This window comes from Pseudophryne corroboree, chromosome 5, assembly GCF_028390025.1.
Source record: "Pseudophryne corroboree isolate aPseCor3 chromosome 5, aPseCor3.hap2, whole genome shotgun sequence".
Lineage (NCBI taxonomy): Eukaryota > Metazoa > Chordata > Amphibia > Anura > Myobatrachidae > Pseudophryne > Pseudophryne corroboree.
In genome coordinates, this window is record NC_086448.1 from 617219531 (window position 1) to 617245282 (window position 25752).

Below are 25752 nucleotides of genomic sequence, written 5' to 3' on the forward strand. Positions count from 1 at the left end.
TCATTATAGTGGGCTAATACCTGTGTGCTCAGATGCAGCACACCTCCTACAGCGGCCTCCTGCTGCATTAGAATTTTAATCGGAATTGCACAGCTGCTTCCTTGCAGCTGTGCAACTCCACACATGAATCGGGCCCGTAATCGAGACACATATGTAATCCTGGCGGGCGGGATGCCAGCTGTCAGTATCCCGACAGCGGCATCCCGCCTGCCTGAATGCCGGCAGCGGGGCAAATGCTACGAGTCCCCTTGCGGGCTCGGTGGTTTGATGCAATCGCTACAGAATCTATTCCCACTCTATGGGTGTCATGGACACCCACGAGTGGGAATAGCCCCTGTGAGCCGGTATTCCGGCTGTCGGCTGACGGGATTCCGACATCAGGATCTTGACTGTCGGGATCCCAACAGTCGGCAAATTGATTGCTTCCCCATAATCAGCTGCTAAATGCCCTAGCATTATAAACAGCTGTTAGGACCTTAGACGGTGTGTGTGTACAGTATGTGCTGTATATATGAGTGGGTGTGGCTGTGGGTATGGGTGTGTGCATGAAGCAAAAGCGTTATAAAAAGATAATAAAATGAAAGTAATATGCAGTCTGCTGTGGCATTTTGAGAAAAACACAAATTGTGTTCTCATGTATGTGTTTTTGAAGAACAAGTACAACAACAGGGAACCTCTTTAAGGAAGGAAGTGACAACAAAATAATAGATAATTAAAGGATAATGGCTCCCTGTAACAAAGATATCTAAGCCAAGACAAAGCTTCTTTAGCAAAGTACATGTTTAGCAAAGTTCAAGCATTCATTTTCATAGCAGGAGGCTGTTATTCTGACACACAGCTCTTCTTTATTGACACAATTCTCAACAATAACAAAGAACAATAAGATTATATGTCCAATTAGGAAAATTCTCTCCACAGAATAGCAGCCTGCCGATGTAATTGTACATAAGTGACACTTTCTTCGATAAGGTAAGTGCTGCTGCAAACAGTGTTGAAATGTGAGACCTAGACAAACTCAAATAATACTGAATAAGGATATTTAAAAAAAAACATTGGCAGCATACAGTACAATATCTTAGATTGTGCGCCCATATTTCATCCCATTATGAATATCATCACCCTTGATCATTATAAATGACGTCACTCCAATTCCAGTTCCTCATCTTGTAACCAGCACAGCTCTTGCATGTAATGATTATACAAGCCCTTCACTTCTTTGCACTGTGCCACCTACTCTTATGCTTATTATAATTATTATTCCGGTTACTGAATCACCTTTTTAAAGTAATAATCTAGAGTCCATATACTTGAGTTTTTGCAGTGTCTTGTGTAACGTGTAAGATATGGGCATATTCTGTATATGGACTGTACATCTCAAAGTTTCTACAAGGACACTGTTCCACCACGTTTACAGCAGCACTGAGGCTGTGTACACACAGTGCAATATTTATTTCGATTTTTACTCCTTCTCACAACTTGTGATGGACCAATAAATTGAATGAGCAACTTCCCTTTTGTGTATCACTGATTTTCTTTGTACTTAACATCCTTGTTTTAACCCCATTCTTGTTCTGATTGTTCCATACTGGTACCCTTCTGGCTTTGATGTTCTTGCTCTGGTGACTACCTCTTTGGGCGTTGACCTTTTAGGCATATTCTTTACTATTCTCTATTCCTGTACTACTGCACCCAACTTTTGGGATCTTATCAATCCTCTTACTGACTTAATGAATTGGTATACAATGTGCTTACTGACTCACACATGTACAAAGCAGTTTACATTATGTGCAAATTAGTTCAGTCATGTTGATGCAAAATTTTAATACATTTTTGTGGTTTTAAATTACAAAACGTGGTGAAAAAATATCTTTAGTGGAGTGCAAATGGCTGTGTATAACTACACACAGAAAAATTATAAAAAATATAGACAGCAATGGTAAAATGCAGGCAGGATGGGATTTTTCACCTCAGTATTCTGATCATGTGACATCATCTCACATCATAAACAGACTTTGTGATGTCACTCAGCTTTGATAGAAAGGTCACTGATTTGTAGAAAATTGTCAGATATCAACCGTATCTGCTGATACAATATCTCAAGATGTAAGGTATGCTTATTTTAACTTATATTCTATATTAAAATAATGATAGATAGATTGATCTATTGATAGATAGCAATGGGTTAGAATGTGATTAGTAACCTCAATAGGCTGATCATGTGACTTGCTGTCAAACTCAATTATCAACATTCTCATACACTGTAGCTTCAGTCGCACCAAACAGCCCCTCTCAACGCACAAGGTCTCGAGCAACAAGGTCATGCTGAGCGCCTATATTGCTCAAAAAGTGCATCTTATTTGCACAAATAAAACTGGAAGCGACAAAACTACTTTGCTAAATTGCATTGATCAATTTGATATGTGATATTCAGTGGAGAATTCAAGGGTCAGGCCTCTCCTAAGAACAACATTATTGCCCAATCCCCATCCCACCCGATCTCCCTGCTGGTGCTTTTATTGTTATGTAACAAAAGTATCAGCAGCTGCTCTGATGTATGAGAAGCCGAAGCATGTCTGCAGAGCTGCCCAGTAGCTGTGACAGATGGCTCTGCATAAAACAGCCCCTTCTATCTCTCCAGCCCCCTTCATTATCTCCAGCCCACTTTTGTCTCTCCAGCCCACTTTTGTCTCTCCAGCTCCAGCCTCCTTCTGTATCTCCAAACCGTGTGTCTCTCTAGCCCTCTTCTGTATTGCTACATGCTTAGTGCCTAATGGGAAAACCGCCACTGGTGACATTTGTAGATCTGTGTGCTAATGAGTCTGAATCTGTCTACAAAGTGCTACAATACAGCAGCCAAGGCTTTTTCTTACATCAAGTTCCGTTGTGCTTAATCTGCAACTTTGCAGTGTTTAATGCTAATTCCTGTGCAGTTAAAGTCTCAGCCCAGATTCTGTAGTACACTCTGAGTGGTGCTTTGCTGTGTCTGCAATGCGAATAAGATGCAACATTTAAAGAAAATTATGGTACAGTACATGGCTCTGATCGGGTCAGTCGTGCTGGGTATCTTGCGCCATATGGAGTATTAAGGCTGCTCAATATGTCTGTGCAGACATCACAAGTGGGCAGGCATTTCAGTTTGACCCCCAGATGTGATTTCAGCTCCTGCAGACAGTATATGGGGGGTTGGCGGGTCACGCGTACACACAGCCAGACATGCTGACATATCTAAAAGATATATAGGCGTCGGCTGTGCTGCCAAGAAGATGTGTTATGTCTGTGAATGGCGTCGTTCACAGGCATATCAGGTGTACACGGCCAACTACCGATATATTGAGGCTTGAATGAACAACATATCATTCTAGTGTGTACCTAGAGGGTCATTCAGACCCGATCGCACGCTGCATTTTTTTTGCAGCCGTGTGATTGGGTCTGTACTGTGCATGCGCGCGGGTTGCAATGCGCAGGTGTGTCGCTAGCCAGTGACGGGGGTCGCCGGCCAGCGACGAAGCTAACGAAGAAAGCGATCGCACTGGCGATTGCAAGAAGATTGACAGGCAGAAGGTGTTCCAGGGTGGCAACTCACCGTTATCTGGGAGTGTCTGGAGAAACCAGCCGTTACGGAGGAGGGTTCCTGACATCACAGCCGGCCCAGATCATTGCAGCATCTGAATAAGTCCTGAGCTGTGCAGAAACTGCACAAACTGCACAGCCCATCGCACCCCTGCAAAGCCCTTACCCCCTGTAGGCGGCGATTACCTGGTCACAGCAGTGCAAAAAATAGCCTGCATGCGACCAGGTCTGAATTCCCCCCCTAGATAGATACGGTATCTGGTTTCTAGGTCGACCACACTTAGGTCGAAACTGTCTAGGTTGACCACTATTGGTCGACAGTAAGTAGGACAACATGGTTTCTAGGTCGACAGGGACTCTAGGTCGACATGACAAAAGGGTCGACATAAGTTTTTAACATTTTTTTTTATTTTTTTTTACTTTGTCATACGTTACGATCCACGTGGACTACAATTGGGAACGGTAACCCTTGCCCGAAGCATTGCAAGCGAAGCACGGTGCACTAATTGGGGATCCCTGTCACTGTACGGAGGAAACAACACCAAAAAAAAAGTGCAAAAACTCATGTCAACCTAGAGTCACTGTCGACCTAGAAACCATGTTGACCTACTTACTGTAGACCAATAGTGGTCGACCTAGACACTGTCGACCTAGAAACCATGTTGACCTACTTACTGTAGACCAATAGTGGTCGACCTAGACACTGTCGACCTTGCATACCACACCCAATAGATATATAGATTAGAAATAGATAGCTATGGTAAAATATAGGCAGGATATGCAGTGTGCTGATCATATGTCTTGCTCACATCAAAAACAGCCTTGGTAGAAAACTCACTCCTGTATAGAAAATTGTCAGGTATGAACTGTATCTGCTGATATGACATCTCACAATAAAGTATGCTTATTTTAACTTAAATGATATATGAAAATGATTGATGGCAGTGAGTGTCTTTTTGCTCAAAATGTGCCTTTTATTTGCACAACGGAAGCAACAAATCTACTTTGCTAAATTGCACTGATCAATTCCATGTACGACAATCTGTGTGCAAATGAGTCTGAATAAATAAATCTGTTTACAATGTGCCATTATGCAGTGGCCACTGCTTTTTCTCACCCCAAGTTCAGCTGTGATTTATCTGTGACTAAACACTATGGGGGTATTTCCAAGTTGATCGCAGCAGGATTTTTGTTAGCAATTGGGCAAAACCATGGGGGTAATTCCAAATTGATCGCAGCAGGATTTTTGATAGCAATTGGGCAAAACCATGTGCACTGCAGGGGAGGCAGATATAACATGTGCAGAGAGAGTTAGATTTGGGTGGGTTATTTTGTTTCTGTGCAGGGTAAATACTGGCTGCTTTATTTTTACACTGCAATTTAGATTTCAGATTGAACACACCACACCCAAATTAAACTCTCTCTGCACATGTTGACCGAAAGTAACCTCACCGCTGACCGCAAAGTTCCCACCATTGGCTACAATGGAGCGCATAGGCGCTACATTGTATCTGTGCCGTGTGCTGCCTGACAGACACTACAGGAGCACACAGCCAATCAGGAGAGTGCCACGACGTGGCGCTCCCTGATTGGCTGAAGGGACCCTCTTTGACAGGAGTCAGGGGGGGTCCTGGCAGTCGGGGAAAGGGGTCCCATGTGTAAACATGGGGCCCCTTTCAGTGCGTGGTCGGGTTTCCGTTTTATTATTTTGCCAAGTACGTGGATTATACAAAGGTCTGATTCTACACTGGATTATGTGAGTATAATTTTTTTCACAGGTACCCCAAGGATTCTACATGGAGAAGAGGACCGAGCCTCGCGGGAACATAGGTAAGTATGTATGTATGGAGGTGTGCATGTATTGTTTTAAAATTATACTTTCACGGTGTGTGTGTCCTGTTTTTTTGGGGGGTATTTTTTTAGTAGTAGCACTACAGGTACCAGCGGGCCCGGTTTTCCACCGCATGCTGGTACTTGTGGTTCTCCAAGTACCAGCTTGCGGGGAGGCTTGCTGGGGCTTGTAGTACTGCTACTAAAAACAATATTCACATTTTTTCACAAGGCTATCAGCCGCCCATCCGCCGCCCTTGGAGGGGGGGGGGCAGCCTCGGGCTTTACCCCTGGCCCTTGGGTGGCTTGAGGGGGGGGGACCCCTTGATTTAAGGGGTTCCCACTCCTCCAGGGTACCCCGGCCAGGGGTGACTAGTTGGGTATGTAATGCCAGGGCCGCAGGGACCAGTATAAAAGTGTCCCCCGGCTGTGGCATTATGTACCTGGCTAGTGGAGCCCGGTGCTGGTTTCAAAAATACGGGGGACCCCTACGCTTTTTGTCCCCCGTATTTTTGGAACCAGGACCAGGCGCAGAGCCCGGTGCTGGTTGATTAAATATGGGGAAACCCCTGTCATTTCCCCCCCCATATTTTTTAAACCAGGACCGGCTCAAAGAGCCCGAGGCTGTTGTGCTTAGGAGGGGGGACCCCACGCAAATTTTTTTTCAGTTTTTACACTAAACAGACCCTTTCCCATAGATAACCATGCACAGATCTCACTGATCCGTGCATGGTTATCCAAACTCGACTGGAAAAAGCAGGTCTATTTTTTTGCTGCTTTTTTTAACGAATCGAAAAAAAACAGACCCGCACTTGAGCACTCAGAAACTAACACCCAAATACGAATGAATAGTGAATGCCCGTATTCTATGAAATAACAGCCGTGTTTGACCGATAGTCTATTCATTCGTATTTCTGAACGTTGTCATTCAAACCATTACGAATAGTCCAAACACTGCCGAGATTGGGGCTTAGTGAATTCCCGGATTGGGACTTAGAAAAAAAAACACAAATCGGACAAACTCGGATTTTTAGTAAATACTGGCCTCAGAGTCAGACTCAGAATCACTTTTATTCCCAAGTATATCAGTACTGAATACAGAGTACACAAGGAATCTGTTTCCCATAACCACAGCTCTCAGACAACACAATAGGACGGCAACGACATAACACAGCATAACACAACACCTTGAAGGGAATCATGGCGGGTGCTAGAGTAGCATCTTCCGTGTAAGGTTGTGGGGTGGTCTAGGCAATAGTCTAATTCAACATGATAGTTGCCTGGGGAAAGAAGCTGTTCCTATGTCTGGCAGTCCTCACTAGCCTCGAGCTGTACCGCTTGCCAGACGGCAGCCGTCGGAACAGGTCATGGGCGGGGTGGGAGTGGTCATTGATCCTTTCTGCCCACTTCTTGACCATGACCCGATGTCTTCAATTGCCGGGAGATTAGTCCCTACGATTTTACCAGCAACTTTAATAATTGGTTGTAGTCTGTTTTTATCGTGAGTTGAGGCCGAGCCTAACCACACTATTATTTAGTTGCTGAGGACAGATTGGATCTTATACATACACATTTCTACCATAGGTTCCATTACTCACATTCACATCTATTGAAGTACATTCTATGAGGGTTTACACTCATCCTCTCTGCGTGTTGCAGCTATTTATCACCCACCTGGGCAACCTAACCAATTTCTGGAAGACTTTTCTGCATAACTTCCTCACTTCCTATCCTCTGACATCTCCACTTTCATCATGGGTAATTTCAGTATAGCTTTTGATAGTCTGAAATCTGCTGGTCATGCCTCCAAACGACTCTCTCTGCCTCCTTTCTTGGCCTCTCCCAATGGACTGACTCCTCTACTCATTAGGATGGCCACTGCCTTGATCTTGTATTCACCAGTGTATACTAAGTTTCTGAATTCACTGAGATTCCTTTTCCTCTCTCAGATCACAACCTTATCACCTGTATGCTCTCCTCCATTACTTCAAACTCATTGTCACTGAAGTCCTCCAATCCTTCTCAAACCTGCAGAAATAGTGAAACAATTAATTTTTAAGAACTTTCCACCTCTCTGCAACAATTCTCCCACCTATTTTTGCATTCACTTCTCAGATGGCTGTATCACACCTGAACCAGAATCTAGAAATAGCCCTTTTTGTAGTGGCTCCTGCTACCAATTACACTAAAGTTAGGCCTAGATGTCAACCGTGGCACTCTAATTTAACAAGACACCTACAAAAACTCAAAGTTGAACATTAGTAGCGTAAATCTCATACTCCAAGCAACTTCCTTATGTATAAGACTATCTACCACTACTATTGTAATGCCCTGGACACAGTATGTAATGCCCTGCCAATCATATTTCCAAACTCTCATCTCTGCTCAAGTCTCTAACCCCAAGCAATGTTTTAATACATTTAAATCACTTCTCAAACCTCCTTCAGCCAACCCACCAGCCACTATCAATGTGCAAGATCTTTCTTCCTATTTCAAGGACAAGATTGATAAGATCCAAGGATGAAATGGTATGCTCTTCCTCAGCCAGTGACCTGCTCAATTCCCTACCTGAACCCTCTGGCACCTTCTTTACATTTGATCCCTCAAATGAAGATGAAGTAACAACTCTTCTCATTCTCCTACTCTAGTACAGTACCTCTCTTCTTGATCCTATGCACTCACAAATAAGTAAAGCTCTGTCTCCTGCACTCATCCCAACCTTAACTAAAGTCTGTAATCTCTCTCTCTCTCTCTCTCTCTCTCTTTCTCTCTCTCTACTGGTATATTTTCTTCACTATTCAAGCATGCTGTGATTACTCCCATTCTGAAAAAACAAAATTCGGACCTTAAGTACCGTGCCATCTCTCTTGAGAGACAGTGTTTGATATTGGTCTGACAACCCAAATCCGTATCTCTGAACACACTGTGTATTGATACCCGGGTCACATCTTCCAGTGGATTGTATTTAACATAATTATGATATGAGAGACACCAGTCCTTATTATTATCCAGCAAGGACCTAATAGAAATCCAAAGAAACCTTTATGTGCTTCGCATCCATTGATTACAAGTAAGTCTACAAGTAAGAATCTGCTCAAGTTTGCGCCTATCACCACTTTGGGTGTCGACGTAAAGCAAGGGGAGACCTATAATTGGATTGGGACTATCCACACACTTTTCTTTCCTTCGATCACTGACTGGTGGAGCTGTGTTCATTTACAGTATTACACTAGTTTGTGAATTTTTTTATTTTTATGTGATCAGCATCGGACATTACACCGTTTGATTCTATTGTGAAATCATCACTTTGAGGATCATCAAAATTTGGGACATTTTGTAGCACAAGTGAGATTATACCTTTTTCTTTTGCATATGTTGTTATAGGTTGGTGACCTATTATGTACTGTCTCGTGCTGCTTCATTGGACAGCACCCTGGGGGTCATTTCGACCTGATCGTAGCTGTGCTAAATTTAGCACAGCTATGATCACTGACACAGACTTGTGAGGGGACGCCCAGCACAGGGCTAGTCCGCCCCACATGTCTGGCCCCACCGCACAAGTACAAAAGTATCGCCCAGCGGCAATGCTTTTGTACTTGTAGAGTAACTCCCTACCAGCGCAGCTCCAGCAGCTGGCCGGGAGTTACTTGTCGCTGCCAGGGTCGCAGCGCCTGCGTGTGACCTCATGCAGTCACTGCGGCCCTTTCCCCCGCACGGTCCATTCACGTCTGCGCTGGCCGGACTGCGCCCTGAAAATGGCAGCCAAACACTGCCGTGCCGCCCCCTCCCGCCCAGCGACCGCCTCTGCCTGTCAATCAGGCAGAGGTGATCGCTAGGCAGCGGCGGCCATCTGGCATGCGCCGGCACACTGCGGCACCAGCGCATGCGCAGTTTTGACCCGATTGCACCGCAGCGATAAACTGCAGCGTGCGATCGGGTCGGAATGACCCCCCCATAGGAGGAATTGTTTATTGTATTGTACTCAAGAGACTTGCCCGAATCACATGCTTTCTAAACTCACACAACTTATTAGACCCACTTCAGTCAGGCTTTCAGTACCAACACTCCAGAGAGACATCACTGGCTAAATTAGTGAATGATTGGGTCACTGCAAAGTCTAAACACTGTTACTCACTTTTTATTCTTCTAGATCTCTCTGCTGCTGTTTACACTATTGACCACTCACTTTTCATACAAACACTACAATTCCTAGGTCTACAGTACACAGCCCTTTCTTGGGTCTCACCCTACCTATCTGATCACTCCTTCAGTCCGCTTCTCTGAATCCACCTCTTCTTTGCTATCTCTATCAGTTGGAGTACTGAAAGGCTCAGTCTTAGGTCCTCTGCTTTTCTCAATGTATCCCACATCTCTTAGCAAATTAATCTGCTCTTTTGGATTTCAGTATCATCTGTACTCAGATGATACTCAAATCTATCTATCCACCCCTGATTTGTCACTATCTATATTGGTTCGTGTCACTGAATGCCTTTCTGCCATTTCATCTTGTATGTCATCTCGTCATCACAATTTTAATATGTCCAAAACAGAGTTCATTATATTTCTACAGACCAATAGCAGTTACCAACCTAACATCTCTATTGCTGTTGAGAACTCGCCAATCAATCCTACCCCAAAAGCTCGCTGTCTAAGTGTCATCCTTGACTCTGAACTTTCCTTTGTTCAACACATTCAATCTCTCAGAATCATGTTAGATTCATCTAAACGTCATATCCAAAATACAACTATACAGTACTATTAGTTACACAGGACACTGCAAAAACTCTAATCCATGCTCTCAGTATCTCCTGCATTGATTATTGCACTAAAGACTACTTTTCTTACCAATACAATCCATTGTAAATGCAGCTGCAAGGCTAATCTTCCTCAGTAAACATTCATCATCTGTGGATCCACTCTGTCAGTCCCTCCATTGGTTACCATATTCAATATAAAATACTTTTACTCACACACCAGGCCATCACCCAAACTACGTACATCTCTTTGCTTTTCCCAAAATATCTCCAATCCTGACCCCTTCACTTTCCACAAGATCTACATCTGTCATCCTCACTGATTATTTGCTCCCATTCATGATTGCAGGACTTTCTTTGGGCTGCACTCACTCTGTGGAATGCTCTCTCAAACCTTCAAGCATTCCTTGGAAACTCAACTCTTCAGACAGGATTATCAAATTCCGGAACTGCCCACATAATCTTCATAAACTTTCCTATCCAATTACATCCCCACTGCATAATCCACAAATATCCTAACATATTTTCATGTTATTCACTTTCCCATCCTCCTGATCCCAAGCCAACATTACTGTGTGATCAAATCATGTAGCCCACAAAACACCTTTGCAATCTTATGGACCATTAATTTAGCATTAGATAACACCTATCCTTAAGTATCAATGCCTGTTTCCTTATAAATTGTAAGCTTGCGAGCATGTCCTACCTACCTTTGTGACTTACTACCCAGTTTTGTTTTATCACTGTTGTTTCCAATTGCAAAGCACAACGGATTGCTGCACTATATATGAAATTGTTAATAAATAAGTAATGGAATAGTAGTTGGAAGAGGGCGGAGCTTGGAGACACTGGGCTCAACCCTGAACAGCTGGAGAATAGGATTTTTCACAGGATGAAGATGCAGTCATGTTAAAGTCAAGATGTTTACTGCTCAAAAAGTCTTGAAAGAGACTCTTCTCCTAAGCAAGTATTGCTTGGGGGGAGAAGGGGGGGGGGGGGGTACAGCATGCAGATGCTAACAGCATTAAAACTCTTTTGGTCACAGAAGGTTTACTGTAAACAAGGCATGCAGTCCTTTTATCGATATCCTAATCCAACCCACAGTACGTTTTACCCCAAAACTAAAAAGTTGATGTGCCTGGCATGCCCACAGTATACTCACCTCTAACATTGTCCCTAATGGACAGGGGTTGCCTGAGCCCACCTAGATTGATAGTCACAGCCTCTGTGCCAGCATGTCTGGAGTGGGGGAAAAAATTCCCTCCAAAACATACTTCCAGGATTGTGCTAAGGGAATCAGCTTACCACCTCTAGCCTGAATCTGACCTCCAGAGATGGTCAACCAAGATCCCCAGGCAGAGTCTCCTGGCCATGGGAGGTGTACAGCGAGACCCAACAGCCCACAGAGACCTCCAGATTCCCGCTAGACCTCAGCAGTTGGCATACAGAGCCCTGCAGCCCAGGGACTGTGTTCCAGCTGCAGCAGGGGTCTTTCACGTGTGTGTTAATACTTCTAACACATCAAGCAGTTTAAAAATAAATTTTTAAGCACCTGGCACTGGTAATACAATTAAAACATGGCACCTTGCGCTGATCATTTATTTAAAATTGGCGCCTGGTGCCAACAGGTAACTTTAAAAATGGTGCAGCAGCTGATTGGTTGCCATGGGCAACTTCCTCACTGGTTCACTTCTCCACTCTTTTCACCGCTTCATACATCTTCCCCTTAATGTAAAGTACGTCAGTCTACATAATGGGCAAAGAATCATGAGACATTTTTCATCCATGAGATGTGCCAGACCACTCCTGATTGGCTGACTATTAAGTAGGCACGTTTACTGCATATTAACTCACTTTGTTTAAGAGCAACATTCTATCTACTGATATTGTGGCAATTTATTTGTAACCACTCAGCTCTATATTGATACAGTTATAGTAATTTTTATCTACAATACAGTTTTTTTTTATATTTGACATTTTTGCACAAATTATTAATCAATTTTTTATTGTCTTTTGGCTTAAATTGTTGTGATTACCTAAGCGCAATTAGATCTTCTGTCTCTCTGCAATTTATAAACTGACAGAGGTTTAATACTACCAGCGAATGGGGCTCACAACAACATGCACTATTTGACTTAAATTACTGGTAGTTAATTATAGCGCCTAGGTTCTTCTTTTCTTTTGATAAATAGGCCCTTTAACTCCGTCATTGGTGACTTTTTTGGAATTTGGTCACACCTCCCAGGGCAGATTTATAATTTTTTATTACCTGCGCGTTGCCAGGAGTTTCATGTGCGTTGCCAGGGGTTTTATGCACGTTGCCAGGGTTTTCATGAGCTGTGTCATGCTTTTTGCCAGGGGTTTTATGCCCTGATCCATGCTCATTGCCACGGGGAATGCTCGTTGCCTTAGGGAATGCTTGTTGCCTAGGGGTCGCTATAGACGGCCATCGACCATTGATGATTCAAAATCATCGATGGTCTATGACTGATGTTGAATACTTTTACGATCGATGGGGGAGAACCAGATGGTTTCCCGCCATCGATGGTTCAGTGCTACATAATTTATTTATTTTTCTCAAAGTGTCGGGGCACAGAGCTTTGCTCTGCCCCCTGACACTAAGCCACGCCCCCCTGGTTTGCATTTGTACTATAAAGTAGGGATGACATCACAACACGATCACGTCATTCTTCAAAGTCCACCGGCCGATCGGAGTGAAAGGAGGAGGGAGGGGGAGCAGTGGCATGCCCCGGAAAATTTCTGGGGTTGCCAGTCTGTACAGTGCAGCTGGCCCCGGAAATTTTCCGGGCATACCACTGAAGGGGTTAATCAATGGGGTTTGGTGAGGTCAATGGCTGGGGAGGCACTGGCTAGTATCAGTCAGATTTACACACATATATGATTTTGTGGTGAGTTTTGACTATAAAAATGATTAGAATAATAGATGATATGAATAAAACAGATAATATTTCTAAATTCTAAATATCTTTGTATTATACTAATCATTTTTATAGTTAAAACTCTGGAGTACAGTGGAGTAAAGACCCATACACCCTAGTTGATAAAGTAAACAACGTCGCTCACTTGGACCCTTTCTGAGCAACGTCGTTTACTATATCGACTAGTGTGTACACTGTAAACGACGAGCGATGCGTGGCCCCATGGGTCGTTAACGACCCTCGGTCTCAGCCCTGCATGCAGCTTAATTTGGACTCATCATCCAAAGCGGCATGCTCCGGTCAGCAGCGGCATGATGTCACTGTACGATATTGCTAGCGATATCGCACAGTGTCTATGACCGCCGCTGGGCGGCCCGGCCTGGGAGGTGGACACACTAAGCAATGTCGCTCACCGAGCACATCACCTAGTGTGTACCCACCTTAAAACAGGTGAGGCTCTGACTCCTGTGGACTCCCTGACAGCATGTCACTGCCTGAATGAGGCAATGGATTAAAGAGGTATAGTTATGTAGTTCATGTAGTTTTGAATACGAAAATGATTCTTACTAACTACAATATCTGATGGGCAGCAATAAAGTTTTTACATCTAGCATCTTTGTGTCAGGTCCATCTTAAAACATGTGAAATCATAGCTTAAAATATATTTTGTGTGATTATCACATATCTAAGAATCTGTGTAAACTAAACATAAAACAGCCGAGAGATTACTTTGCACATCAGTCAGTGGATTTATCACATATACTGTATGTGTTGTTATTATTGCAAGGCTTAAATATGGAATGTGCTTACCGTATTTAATGGATATTGCTTAAAACTTATAAGGAGATTATGTATGGTCATTATAAAGAATCACATTTTTTTTCACCAACTGAGAATGCACTGTGGAGAGTACATGGTAGGCCATATATAATGTTACCCTCTTGTCTCTGCCTGTATGCCAGTCATTTGTAGGATGCCTCGTCTACTGGCTCACTGACGCTGCAGTCATTGGTGAGCTTTTCGTTCTATGGGCGGGGCTAATGCATCTGTGTGCATTGCCATTGGCTCCGGCGCGCAGTAGAGGGGGACGCGTACTGTCTAGAGTGGGGGCTTCTGCTTTTGCAGCTGGTCTGCTGTGTGTGTGCTGCTGGGCCGGGCAACTTGTACTGTGCAGCTGACGCGTGGCTGCACACCCTGCCTGGTGACCCGATCTCAGCGAGCTCGCCCGGCTCTGGTCACAGTGCTGACTCCGAGGTATGTCATTTCTCCACATGCATGACTGTAGGGCACCTCACATGCCCATCACACCCAGTGCATGCCGTGCCCGAGCCGCAGCAGCAATATGGGACTTTTTTTTTTTTTGCATGATTGTACATACAGTATAGTTCTCCCCGAGGCGCCATTGTTTCATCTTCTGCAGGCATGGCAATGTGCCCCGGGTGTAGCGGATGGTCAGAAAGCGTAGGGAGTGTTGTGTGATCTGTGCTACATATGCTGCCTGGGTTCCGCTGAGAGTGATGATCACTTTGCAGGAATAAATAAAATGGTGTTATCAGATTACCTCCTTTCTGCGCAGACCAGGGGGTGCAGTGCAGGGAAGATGCTTGCAGAAGAATGAATTGCATCAGTGCTACGGGGAATGATGACAGCCAGTCAGCCAGGGGTGGACTTACCTGCCCTCTGGGTGCCTGCTGCTGGGATGCGTCTGTCAGTAATGGGGGATGATAAGAGGGTCACACTGCGGATGACTGCCCACTGAGACGTGGGCTTTGCTTTGCATTTATTTATTTAGTGATTTCTGTGACTGAGCTGCAGCTTGTGATCACCCCCAGCCCGTGGGTTCTGCAATGCGGTGGGTGTGGTGATATAGTAAATTAGAGATGTGGACCTCTGCAGTGCCAGAGCTCCCTGTCTTTAGCTTTGGCATCCTTACTACCAAACCCTCTAGGACCATGTCAGTTCCTTTCTAGCTCCACTTCTCAGGACCTCGCTGCTCAGTGTGAGTAAAGGACATATGGCTTCCATTATGCACAGCTGGACTGTGAGCAATGGAAAAAGGGTGTTGTTTAAACAGCTATTTTGTGTTATGTGAGTTGTGTTATGGGTTGTCTTATGTAGGGGATACTGACTTCCAAAATTGAATGAACTGTCAAAGTTAACACATCATAGTTAACTAGTGTGCAGGTTGGATATTCGCTTATAGTCAAAGTATTGTATTGAGATTATTTATGTGTGACAGAGTATTTTTCACTCAAAAGCTACTGTATGTTGTTATCCTTTCTACTATATAGCTTGTTACCCCCTAAAGCTAAAGCTGAATCCAAGGTTGGGCTTTGCAGTATAATATTCTCTTATTTTAAGATATTTATTTGGTTCCTTACACTTCACTTCATCATTTTCATTTCTGTTTCTGAGTACTGCATATGTTTTTTCTTTGCTGTAGTATAAATTATTATTAGGCTATTATAAGTTTAGAGGACAGCTTAGTGCTTAGGTGCAGTGTCTTGTGTGGTATAATTTGACTTCATGCCCTTTTTGCCTATGTTGAACCGTGAAGCATACCCCCATTCAGTTTGACGTTTGCAGCCCCTCCCCAGTTCATGTGGGCTCTTGAGATCATCATCATAACTCATTTAAGGACAAATGATAAATATGAACCACATGCTAATTTTAAACCTGTAATTATGCAATTATTATTATTATTATTATTTTACAATACAATTTGACTTAGATATGTTTCAGAACCAGTGATGGCATCTTCTGTTTACAGTGGCAGTATTTGTGGTTCTAAATAGTAATCTTATTGTAATACCTGTAAATAATAAGAGTAGAAGATTGTGAAAATGTACATATGCTTGTATCATAGGTAGAATCTAACTAACCAGTTAAGAAAGTGATTTCTATGATACTATCAAGGTTATGGAATAGCGAGTGAAACTTTCCTCTGTCTTATTGACTGAAATGCTGTGACATGCGGAATGCCACACCCTTTGTAAAATTTCCCTTGGATTGATATTATATTGAAACCATATTTTATATTACAAATTATATTTAACGATGAATTGCATAAGTAATTTCTGATTATTATACATTGAATTTTCCAGACAGAGATCTTAGGCATGGTGAGTTGCAGAATGCAAATCTAATGGTGTTCTCTCTGCTATGGCATATGCAGTGACATCATTACAACACAAGGAGTTAAGGGTGGGGCACTTTGTGACTGTCTGGATCTTCTGTATGATTTCACATCTCTAGCTAAGTGAATGTGACTGGTCCCATATTGGGCATTGCAGTAAATGGGTTTGCTATGAGAATGACATTTTCTACTGGATTGTTAAAATTGCACAGTCATAATGTTACAAAGTAACATTGGATTTTGACATATTTTGTGCATGCAGGAAAAGGACTATATCTTTACATAATGTGTATATTTTAAGATCTTTATTGTTAATTATATGGTATGTAGTGTAACCATATTTTTTTTTCTCTTTCATTGTCTAATGGCAATTTATAGAGATGAATGCATAATAATAGGCTTATTACATAACGTTACTTATTTTCTATACACATTTGTCTAAATCAGTGTGCAGAGCTCAAGAGATTGTCATCCTTACCTCTTCGTCTCATAATGCCATTAGCTATACCCAGGGCCCTCCTGTAAATGATATGTGTTCAGTGTGTGTCTAATAGCCCCACGCAGATGAGTGGTATTTTGCAATATTAATGTCCATTGTGCTCAATTATATTGTTGGTGTACACAGGTTTTGGCTGAATTACCATCAGTTTACACAAAGTTACATTGGGTATCAGATGGAAAATGTGTCAAACCTGATTTGCGATCATGTACACAATGTAAAACATTGTGTCGCTATTGGAGGATAACAATTTTTGTGTGAATTGTTCTTATAAGTGTGTGCTTGTCTGAATAATCATTGACATATATTCGCGTAGAGAGAGTATGTGAATTCACAAATATGTTATAATGTATGTTTGTTATCCTTACAGTCCCAATAAAACTATATTTATAATAATTTTGTATCTGTATCCTAATTAACATTTTTTATATTGGTGCTGATCCAATCTTAGATCAAACATGATTAAGCTCCTGAATATTGTGATCTTTAGAAGGTAACATTTTACTTATGTTTTTTATTGTACAGGTTCCAGCAAAAACATAACTACAGTATGTATTAGAGTTTTAAACTGAATTTAAGTCTACCCATTACAAAGTGAATTACCTTCATACACTATTTATTAATCTACAATAATTACAGTAATTAGAAATGGCTACATACAATGACATTGTGTGAAGTGTATATTAGTGCACAATGTATTAAAAACATTTTTAAACAACATAGTTATATACAATGTAAATGCATATCTCCTAACTGTCTTGATTTAGGGAGAGCAGTCACGATTTGGTTGCTCCATTCCCTGTCCCAATCGATACAACTTTGTCCCAATTGGGCTGTAAGTTTGGGAGGCATGTCCTGTTAAGCTCTTCCCTGCATAACTAAGCATAGTAGTGGTGTGTGGATGCTGAAGTGTGCATGGAATTAAAAAAGAGGCTTTAGGGGAGGAGAAAAGAATGAAGGGCGGTCCAGCGCATTAGCAGTTTTTGTCACATCCTTGTGATGTGACCATGCCACCTTCTCATGCATTCCATACTGCATGCATGTTAGGCCTGATTCCCCAACTTGAAAGGCTGGGAAGTATGTATATGCCTGTGGTGATTACATGGGGGAGGGGTGAAAATCTGTTTATTGAGAAATGTAGTAACATTACATTTATTAGTAAATGTATCATTGTGAATTCATCTCCATAATGTTTATTGAAAGTATTGGTCTTTACATGTAGCCAAAACTAATGTAAAATGACTTTAGTGAAAATTCATATGTCATTGGTTAGTGGAAACACCAGAGGCCACACATACGTTATAGTCTGTACAGGTATAAAATCAGTTAGTAAACATAAAAAGTCTGGTGTGTTTCTGTTATCGACTATCAGGGGTTGATCTTTGATAGCTAACAGAGGAACCTATGTTTGATGTTGTGTTAGATTGCAGATAAGGGCAACTTATTTTAGTTGAAAACTACAGACACGATCACAGTCCTTCACAATGATTTATTGTGCTCTGTATTCTGTTTACATTCTGATAAATTTTGGAAATAAAATCATAATCTTATTGTGTCTTGTTTTTCATCACTAGATAACCTTTAAATGAATTGAAATGACATTTATTAGAATAGGCTTTTTTTTTTTTTTTGCAGAAAAGATATTCGTTATATAGTGCCAAGGAACACATACACACAGACTCTGTAATGGCTTTTATTATCACATACCAGATGTAATTTGTGAATGTCTGTATCTGTGTGTTTTTATACAGTTATCTTGCACACCTTGAAATAAATGAGCAGATTAATAGATTACATGGAAACAATTCTTTTTACAGCTACGTATCTCTTCTTCATAAATGTTTGTATACATTGTGTTCTTTCTCAATGTATACAAATGTTTGTATACATTGTGTGATTCTCATTCTAACAGTTATTATTTACTTAGATGCGTGCAGTCGGGTTTCACAGTGTAATTGAATCCTCCCAGAGATTCTAAACTTGCGAGCTGGGCGCTCCTACCTCTATGACTGTTTGTTTTTACCCAATTTTGTCTAGTTGTAAAGCGCAACGAAATTTGCTGCGCTATATAAGAAACTGTAAATAAATAAATAAAAATAAATACATGCGAAATGTCAGTGGATGGGAGGCTGGCGGTCACATGACTGACCGCGGCATCCTGACACTGAGGATGCCGATGTTTGTTTTAAAATTATTATTATCATTATTACTACTATTATTGTTATTGCGATTTGGGTTGCTGCCAGGCCTCTTGAACGTTGTAACCAATTTTGTTTATATATTAGGTTCATAATGGTCTGGAATCCATAATTGTGCAAATGTTAACACTTTGGGCCTGAGTCTAGTGTCAGTGGGTTTGCGGACAGATCTTGCTGATGTCACATGCAGCGTAGAAAGAAATCTGCGACTGCACATGCGCCGCATCAGGCTTATATACATGTATGGAAACTGCAAGTGCAGATGGATTAACTGGATCAGTTCTCAGTGAAATGGGCATTTCTGGGAGGTGACCATGCAGATGCATGGAACTGTTCCGTCTGGTGGCAGTGTCATGGAAGTCTGATGGGTGTGTAAGGCAATTTCCTAGTGTGTGACAGTGATGGGAAGCCTGTTTTAGACAGATCTTTTGCACCTAGCATGGAGTGGGTACACGTCTAGATACGACGATTGTGGATGCAGATAGAAAACTATGGGGCAGTACAGACGGTGTACTGGTTAGCATTACTGCCTCACAGCACTGAGGTCATGGGTTCAATTCCACCCATGGCCCTGTGTGGAGTTTGTATATTCTCCTCGTACTTGCGTGGGTTTCCTCCAGGTACTCCGGTTTCCTCTCACAATCCAAACATATACTGGTAGGATAATTGACTCCCAACACAAATTAACCCTAGCGTGAATGTGTCTGTTGTATTTGTGGTGGGGAATATAGATTGTATGCTCCACGGGGGCAGGGACTGATGTGAATGGCCAAATATTCTCTGTAAAGCGATGTGGAATATGTGTGCGCTATAAAAATAACTGGTAATAAATAATAATAGTGGGCTGGGCGGCATTGGACGTTCAGCCTACACATCCAGTTCTCACGTTAGTACAAGTTAGTAATCTGGCCGTAGCGACTGTATGAAACTTCAGGCGCAGATATGTCAAAATCAGCCTCTTAGTGTTAAATCAAATTCAGTTGTGTAGTAAAATGAGACGTTTTACAATCTAATTTACCTTCTCTATACTAATTGCACACTTTTGTCTAAACAAAAATGTATAAAAATGCATTTATTTAGGTTTTAATGATCAAAAACAACACTGGCAACAAAATGTTATATAGCCTACCATGTTCAATCAGTTCCTTTATTACAGTTCCGGTATCAAAATTAAAAGATTTAAGCTGTCATTTAATCTTAGCAAGTTGTGTGTATCATTTCTAGTGACACCCGTGGCCTGTGAACGCAGTTTCTTACATTTCTCTAGTCCTTTCCTGCCAGTAATGAGAGACTTAGTATTCCACTCCGATGTAAGTTGCGTTGTCCTTTGTACAGCATTAGATGAAAAAACACAATTCATTGCAAATGGTCTTTGCTACGGATCCATTACAGTACTTGGTTTAACAACTACAGTGAGACAAAGAGTTGCTCCGAGGCCTTTTCTAAACCATTAAGGAGAAAAGTTGAGCTTTCCAACTACAAATAATAGAGTTGGAACACGATTGTACCATTAAAATCGTGACATGAAACCTGATAGCTTGTGGGTTTTTTTTTTTTTTTTAACTTGGCTGTCGCCAGTAAATAGTTTAGGGGACTGTTATGCTATGCTTTCACTAGAGGAAAGAAGTTCAGAAGGGAAGTAGAGCAAACTGAAAATGCATCACGGTAGCAGTGGATAGCTGTGAAAATTAAAGCTACATCTAAGTGCAAAAGTTAAATATTAAAACGTTATGATCTTCATTAGGAGAATGAGAGTTTAGAACTTTAGCTATTGTGCTCTACATTACACGGTTATCCTGTCTCTAGGTCGACAAGACTTAGGTCGACAATGTCTAGGTCGATCACTGTTGGTCAACAGTAACTATGTCGACAAGGTATTTAGGTCGACATGTTCTAGGTCGACAGGTCAAAAGTTCGACATGAGTTTTTCACATTTTTTTCTTTTTTTGAACTTTTTCATACTTTACGATCCACGTGGACTAAGATTGGGAACGGTAACCTTGCCCGAAGCATGGCGAGCAAAGTGAGCCATGCAAGGGGACGCAGAGCATTAATTGGGGTTCCCGGTCACCGTACGGCGAAAACGACACCAAAAAAGATTTAAAAAGTCATGTCGATCTTTTGACCTGTCGACCTAGAATCCCTGTCGACCTAGTTGCTGTCGACCAATAGTGGTCGACCTAGACACTGTCGACCTAAGTGTGGTTGACCTATACACTTTAGTTATCACTCTAGAAGGTAAAATAAGGTTAATGTTATAAATCCCCCCTTCCTGACAAATACCAGAAAAGTTGAAGATAAGGCTAAATTGTGCTGACACTTCTGTATTTGCAGTAAATATGGTTGATACGCTTTGTTTGTTGGCAGTGGGTAATAACACAAGCAAGCCTGTCAGCTTTACTGTATGCTGTTTAATACTTTGAGCCACAAAATACCCGTTTTGTTTCATCTTCTTTCGCAGACCATGGTGGAGAGTGGGGAATGTCCAGTGAGAACATTACAGTCGGATTGTTTATGTAACGATCTTTCTGCTTGTCAGTATAAAGAAACTAGCCTTTAACATCATAAATTATTCTGCAGGGAAAACCCTGTGACGTGTATGTATAAACATGAGATTAGAGGGACATTAACATCCATAAATTCCAAAACAAAAATCACCGAAATGAGACATGCACCTTTGAGGGATAGCGCTTCCCTTGTTTTTCCTCTTCATTGTGAGAAGAATAAAGTATAGTGAAATCAAAAGAAGTACAGGATATGCGCAGTGTAATTCCCCTTTAGGGTTCAGTGTACAGACACTTGCATATTCATATTATATATACTGTAAACTGTAGAGCTTTATAACGTTAGTGGTGATGTGTTTCATTTTTGTACTGTTACAATTGCTGTTTATTTTTTCCGAGAATCCCATAAGCCGAACAGTATAAAATTTAGTTTTCCGTTCAAAATGTAAATTGTGCGACTAGATTGTTTTACTAAGTTAGTGAAGTTGACATAAAAGCTGTAGTGATGAGATTTATTTAAACAGGCTCACTGTCCTAAAAAATAACCGTAAGGCAAAAATAAAAAAAATAACGAAAAAAACCCTTTTTGTGTAGACCTGTATTATTTTGTTATTGTGCTGTGTACAGACTACAGATTGAACGGGCACGATTTGATACACAATGGGATGGTATGTTTCATAGCTGACATAAATAAACAAAAGGAAATTGGATTTAGAAACTTTGTTTCTTTAAGGCAGAGAGGTTGAGGGCAGCTATTCATTTAATGCAATCCTCCTAATGTGATGTGTTTAGCAGGGCCTCATTCATTGAACTGAATAAGAGTCCAGCAACAGCAAATCTTCAGATTTAATGTTATAGTCACAGTTACCTTAAAAATACTTGTTACAAGGCCCAGATTTCTTATATTACATAGAAGAACATCAAGATCTATCTATCTATCTATCTATCTATCTATCTATCTATCTATCTATCTATCTATCTATCTATCTATCTATCTATCTATCTATCTATCTATCTGTCTCAATCAATTCATAAGGAAGCTAAATTTATAACTGCCCATATGTGGGCCAATCCTGCCAATCAACCCAAACAAGTGACAGGATCTGTTTCCAGATTGTTCTTATTCTGGTATGTGGCCAGATTGGATAGTTCTAGCTGTTAGGGCACATTATCATATGTGTAGTTGCCACGTAATCTATGGCTAATAGCTGTTATATACATATGCAGTTATATTTGGTAAATTTTACGATATTGGTGTGTGTGTAGTCTGCATGTTATTGAACCAGCCTATATGATGTAGTTGTGGGTGATCTTTGTCTCTGCATGTCCCAACTACTGCTGTTGGAGAAAACAAGATTGAGGCAGTTAATGCTGTAATAATGATATGGTACTTCAGCCTCCTCTAATGTTGCTTGTTTAAAAGGCCACTGAGCTTCTCTTTCGGTTCACATTATTGTGTTGTGTTGATTTAAAAAAAACAAAAACTGAAAAATAATGAATTATACAACAAAAAGACAAAGGGAAAGCATTATTTACTACCATCTGAGAGTAGCTATCTATATAATTGGTCTTGTGTGTGTTGATAGGCTGCACTACAACACATGCAAATATACGTATGTAACTGATTTGAAAACATTTTCTTTACAAATAGTGCAAAGTGTACAGTGTAATGTAGAAGCATCTATAGGACAATGTGTTCCTAACCATATACATTCCAATGACTGATTTTTAATTATTTCATATATTATTATATTTGGCTTAAATATGTCTTATAAAGCAATGATACACGGCCTAATTCAGAGTTGTACGCTAATGCAATTGTGATTTTCTACGCTACCAACTGCTAATGTTTGCAAGTGAAGCTGCTGTCCAGAAATGAAAATAGATGCCCACCGGAGCGAACGCAACTTATTTACAATTTGCGTACACATACGCAGCCTATATGAAAGAATGATAAACATCGACTGCTCAAGTAGGTATATGGCTATGCAGACTAGATGCGGCAGAAGGCACACAGGCGCCATGTTTTAGCACACAGGTGCTCGCATTTGACATCACATACACGCCCCTTAAACAGCTATGAAACGCCTGCGTTTTTACAGTCACTCCCCGCTAACACCATGTTAAAACCCCCAAACAGTCACTTCCTATTAATCACTGTGTGACTGAATACTCATTGCGAAAGCAATTGCATAGGTGCATTTACGCATGTACATTGTGATCGTAGCGCGTGTGCAGTCTGTCGAAAATCCTTCAATTGCAAAACTATCGGCATAGCGTACAGCTCTGAATTAGGCCCACAGTGTGGTATAAACCTAATTTATTAAATATTTTATAGTCCTCAGATTTTTCTATACAATAATTTCCTGAGACACTCTGCCACTGAACTGGTTAATTTAATCACACCTTGTGTTGGTCAATTTATTAACTTCAGGAATAGGGCCTAATTCAGATCTGATCGCAGCAGCAAATTTGTTAGTAGTTGTGTGAAACCATGTGCACTGCAGGGGGGGCAGATATAGCGTGCAGAGAGAGTTAGATTTGTTAGTGTAAAAATAAAGCATCCAGTATTTACCCTGCTCAGAAACAAAATAATCCACCCAAATCTAACTCTCTCTGCACATGTTATATCTGCTCACCCCTGCAGTGCACATGGGTGGTCAGTTGCTCGCTCGCTAGCAGTTTTTAGCAGCCGTGCAAACGCTATGCCGCCACCCACTGGGAGTGTATTTTAGCTTAGCAGAAGTGTGAACAAAAAAATCGCAGAGCGGCTACAAAGTGTTTTTGTGCAGTTTTAGAGTAGCTCAAAACCTACTCAGCGCTTGTGATCACTTCAGCCTATTCAGTTCCTGTTTTGACATCACAAACACGCCCTGCGTTCAGCCAGCCACGCCTGCATTTTTCCTGGCACGCTTGCGTTTTTTCGAACACTCCCAGAAAACGGTCAGTTGACACCCAGAAAAGCCCACTTCATGTCAATCACTCTGCGGCCACCAGTGCGACTGAAATGCTTCGCTAGACCCTGTGTGAAACTACATCATGCCCAGAAGTGCCATTTTTTTGCCGCATCGCTGCACATCGAACTAATGCAGCTAGCGACCAACTCGGAATGACCACCCTGGTTTTGCCCATTAGCTAACAAATTTGCTGCTGCGATCCGATCTGAATTAGGCCTAGTACTGTCTAGATGGATTACAATCCACACTATTACTGAATTTTGGCCCTCATTCCGAGTTGTTCGCTCGTTCTTTTTCATCGCATCGCAGTGAAAATCCGCTTAGTACGCATGCGCAAAGTTCGCACTGCGACTGCGCCAAGTAACTTTACTATGAAGAAAGTATTTTTACTCACGGCTTTTTCTTCGCTCCGGCGATCGTAATGTGATTGACAGGAAATGGGTGTTACTGGGCGGAAACACGGCGTTTCAGGGGCGTGTGGCTGAAAACGCTACCGTTTCCGGAAAAAACGCAGGAGTGGCCGGAGAAACGGTGGGAGTGCCTGGGCGAACGCTGGGTGTGTTTGTGACGTCAACCAGGAACGACAAGCACTGAACTGATCGCACAGGCAGAGTAAGTCTGGAGCTACTCTGAAACTGCTAAGTAGTTAGTAATCGCAATATTGCGAATACATCGGTCGCAATTTTAAGAAGCTAAGATTCACTCCCAGTAGGCGGCGGCTTAGCGTGTGTAACTCTGCTAAATTCGCCTTGCGACCGATCAACTCGGAATGAGGGCCTTTGTTGTAAAGTAGTCTTATGCATGTTAAGTTCTGTTCAACACATACAGCCATCAGACCAAGAATAGATACTACAAAATATACAGAATAAATGTAATTGTTCTGTACAGTTAATCTTAAATAATTGGGATATTTTGAGGGGAGAAATTCCAGGGACAAATATTTAAAACCTAGTTGGTAAAAATGGTCTTCACAGCCTGTTTGCTAAATTTAGTAAAATACTACAATGTTTTCCTAACACAACCTAAACTTAACTTGGTTGGTTATTATTTCAGTTTAGCACCTTACTCCAAATGTAAGCTATATTAAAAATTAGATCTGAGTTTTTTGACTATAGTACATTATGTTAAGCTACTATACTTCAAATATATTCAATAGGTGACATTGTCTGTGTTTGTATATTTGAAGTAAAAGTACTTTTTATATTGCTTCCGAGCGGTTTCATTGTTTGGACAGAGATGAGCAAAGATGCTTTGGTTCCGCAGTCAGTTAAAGGACATGATATGGATGCTTAATCAATAATCACAGAATAAATATGACAACATTGGATTTTTTGTTATACACCTTCCATCTATCGGTAGGCATCC

At 41.5% G+C, this 25752-nt stretch overlaps 1 protein-coding gene across 14 annotated transcripts in view; it reads left to right on the forward strand.

Annotated features, from left to right (window-relative positions):
- Nucleotides 1–14178: 14178 nt before the first annotated feature.
- The window catches only part of EPB41L3 (erythrocyte membrane protein band 4.1 like 3), a 346176-nt gene continuing 334602 nt past the window's right edge, over nucleotides 14179–25752 (forward strand). For 5 of the 14 annotated variants that reach the window (XM_063923531.1, XM_063923525.1, XM_063923528.1 and 2 more), the window contains exon 1: nucleotides 14182–14347. The gene's annotated coding sequence lies outside the window, so the exon portion shown is untranslated. Of the gene's footprint in view, nucleotides 14348–14994; nucleotides 15093–25752 lie in introns of those variants that run through there. The other 9 variants (XM_063923517.1, XM_063923521.1, XM_063923520.1 and 6 more) reach the window with 4 other exon arrangements.